Here is a 4,103-nt window from a genome sequence, read left to right on the forward strand (position 1 = left end):
CAGGGCTTATAAATTATTAGAAATATTTATAAATAGTTGTAAATACTTATTTTGTGTTTGCTGTGTTACAGTAAAGGTTTTCTAAATGTTATATACAGATTATGTTCCAAAGTTCCTGGTTTTTCTATCAGCAAAAGTACTTCATGACATAATGTACTTTCATTAAGGGAGAAGAGGAATACGTTTTGGGATGTTTATTATTTTGTTCAAATAATTGAAAATAAAGAATATTCAATAAATATTCACGGGTGAAAATACTCAGTTTCTAAACTCAAATCACAGTTGTGACGTGGATGCAGTATTCTGCCTTATGTGAGTGGTAAGAGCATGTACACAGTGATATATAAAACTCGTCCAAGTGATATTAACTCACCAGCCCTACTCTACTGGGTTGCGATTGTGAGAGTTGATACATTTATTTTAACCTTATTTGAGTGACATTGGATGGATTATGGATTATCATTTATAATAATATATATTTATCAAGTTATGTATGAGAATCATGCAAGTATAAGAATCATTCAGATTCTCAGAGGGAGCCTTGCCCTGAAAGTAGAGCAGGGGAGACCCTAATGGGTGTGTAATCTGTACTAAATGTAACAGCCTCTTTTTTTCTTCAAATTAAGCACATCCTAAGATGTTACAGTGCTGGTCATCACTAAAATGTTTTAAAAATCAGCCAGTTCAACATGTGGTAGAATGTAAGGATGGCAGCCAGTTTCTGTGCTGTAAATTGTAAGTCCATCAGCTAACAGTCCTGTAGTAATCCAGGTACATAGCTATCTACTTAGCTAGATTTAGTTGGCAGTTCAGTAATTGAAGAGGATTAACCATTGTTGTATGTATTTTCTCAGATGATGAATATGTGAGTTGTGCAGTAGGATTTGGTTGGACTGTGGCAAAAGGCAAGGTTGGATGGGATCACCGATCAGTGACATTAATGACATTAGGTACATACATTTATATGCAGCTCAACATTTTTGAGTGTACTGTCCATAATTAAGATTATAAATATGTTACAGTCTTGTAGGTTGTAAGACAAACGGCAAGCAGCCTACATCCAGTTGATAAAACTATATTCCACAGTGGTAACGAAGTGATGCTTCTGCTGTTGCCTGTTTAGCAATGTTAGCCATATCGTGTCTAAAATGATAGCAGGAGAAAACTTATTAATGGTACACAAATTGTATTTCTCTGTCATTATTTCTGGCAAACATTTTAGATGCATACCTCTAATGTTCACCATGCCTGCCTTTTTTAAATGCTGCGCACCCTTTTAATCTTGCCACCAGACTCAAGAGAGGTTTTGATCCAGTAAACATTGCAGGTGAACTGCAGACTGCATCAGGAGACCTAGATTCCTCTGCCTCTGGCTATTATCAGTATCTTCACAGTGACATCATCATCCATGACTCTGCATTGTACACAGTAAGCTCTGTCATACATTCCAACACAGGCAGCAGGGCTGCGAGTTTGAAGCCCAGAATAGCGTGCGGTACAGAAGTCAGTCAGGGCCGGGCCTTCATGTTGACATCAGCACAGAGATTAGAATCCAAACATCATCCTCTGCCCAAAAGCCATGCCTGGGCAGACAAATCCTGTATTACATGGAATTTAGGCCTGTAGAGAGGGCCAGACTGGAGTGGTTTAGTAAAAGTCCAAATAAATCAGAGATTAGCCCAGCTGTTCATCAGACAGTGTCTGGAGTTTCCCCCTCCTGTCTCTGACACTGTGTTCAGTGTGGTATTTTTTTTTTTTGGCTATATTTGAATTTTTCAGTTCTAGTCTGTGCTGACCTGAGTGAGTCACTGACCTGAGTGAGTCATGTGTTGCTGTACTTTTTGGGTTTTCAGCACAGGCTCCTGTCCCATTAACATGTAACCTGGAAAAAGGCTGCAGATATCAGAAAAGCCAGTGTGAAAGAGGAAGGGATGGTGCTGTGTGGCCTTCTGTTAGTGCTTAAAGACCCCACTGATTCAACTTTGAGTTATATTGACTTGAACTGCACAGTATTAAATTACTTGATCATCTGCAGCTAAGTTGGACCCCTTCACTCCATACTGAAATTATGCTGTATATGTTTTGACGCACAACCCAGAGCAATGTAAAGCCAAAGGTTCATGTCCATTCCACAAGCACCATGACTGTGACGGCCACATGTTCTCTGATATGACACAGCTAACCCCTTAAGGGATGAGCAGAAATGTAATAACATTTTCATTTTAAAAACAATCACCCTAATCTTACATTTTACTGTCTTTGTCCCATAACAAAAGACCTGGAGTGGGTCCTAAATGAATAGTCTGCTTCTATACAACTGGAAATATGGAGCAAAGTCTATGTTGTCTGCCTTTTACTACTTCCAAACTTATAGTTCCATATTGTACTTGCTTTTTTGTGAACATTAGAAATGACTAACAGGATAGTTATCGGCAGACGAGGTATTGATGAGAGCATGTAAAACATTGACATTGTCAGCAGACTTAGTATTGTGTTATCTTAAAAAGACAAGTGTGATTGGCTCACTATGGCTCCTTCATACAAGTTTTCTGCTCTTAATGGTTCATCTATATAGCTCTAGAGTGTGTTTATAGTTGGTATTTGTACAATAAACTGTACTTGCGGAATTGCAGAGGTATAATACATGACATATTTAACTTGTTTGTGAAATTTAATAGATTTTTCCCCCTATCTCTCAATTCTCAATTTTGGACACAATTTTTTACTCAAGGTTAAAGTATGCATTGTAGATAATTCTAATAATAAGTATTATAAGGCAAAAAACAAAAAAGTTACAAAGCATTTACTGTTTCCCTTACTGAGAGCGGTCATTAACTCAAATAATGACTACACATGTTAAACTGGAATATTTAATTAATAACAAGTGTTAGTGTGTGAGGTCACAATCTCCAATGGTGACAAATATAGTGAAATGCTTCCCTCTGCTGGACAATGGTGTAACATGGAGAAGAAAACTACATTTTTGTGGGCAGTCAGGCCCTGGCTCAGATAACAATTTACACAAGTATTTAGGGATGGGTCTTCATTGAAGTAATTCAGACAACAGCAGTATGATCCTGAATTATGACCTGCAAACCTCTGATTACAAGACCTTTTCCCTAACCACAATTCCATGTTAACAAGTTATAAATTCTACTATGGCACACTGTTGAATGAGGTGCAAATTAGTATAGTATGACAATTGAGATATTCATAACAGCAATGAAAAAAATCTGAAAATTAAAATCTGTCAGAGGCACTGCTGATACTCAGTCCTCACTAGAAAGAATTACTTAACTACTGCACAGTTTGGCCACCAAATGAAGAGTCCAGCCAAATACAGATTCAGTGCACAAAATGCACCCATATGGAGCAGAAAGCGCAATATACACATACAAACACATTGGGTACAGTGCTTGTCCAAACAAACACTTTCATGGCTTCCAGTTTTAAATATGTATTTTATATGCTGTATATATTAAACTAATTTCAAAACCAAACTGGTTTTAAAAATTGGCATGGGAGCAAAAGTGTTTCCAGGGGGATATTTATTCAGATTTTAACATAGCAATCCTACGGCCCTTAATAAACCAAATAGTCGAATAGTCATATGGAAGGGATACTTATGAACTAACATGGATGAGCTATAGTGCAGTTTAAGACTGAGACTGTAAAAAGACAGATTAACATGAATAATAGCCACAGTTTCTATTCATATTACAGTCCAACAGGGTGCTTAATGATTGATAAAATCAGTCCTTACAGTGTTCAGTACAAAATATTGTTTGTTTAATCACAATAGTGTTTTGCTGTGGGGAGGCAGTCCATCTCTCATTTTAGGCACTTTAAAATGATAGTAATCAAATTTCATCAAATCATTTGCATTATTTGTTTTAATCATTCAGTTCTTCTGTTTTGTGTCAAATAGGTCAAATGCCACTGACATTAGCATTGCATATTGCAAGGGAGGCATCACCACTGACTTAAATCACTGCCCATTCTATGTGAGTTATTGATGGAAAAACCTCTGGGTAAAAGCAGTAAGCTTTGTGCTTTTCCTGGTGGGATATATAATGTGCTGTTTTTACCTAAAGCGCTCACAA

This window comes from Megalops cyprinoides, chromosome 11 (genome assembly GCF_013368585.1).
Source record: "Megalops cyprinoides isolate fMegCyp1 chromosome 11, fMegCyp1.pri, whole genome shotgun sequence".
In the NCBI taxonomy this organism is placed as follows: Eukaryota; Metazoa; Chordata; class Actinopteri; order Elopiformes; family Megalopidae; genus Megalops; species Megalops cyprinoides.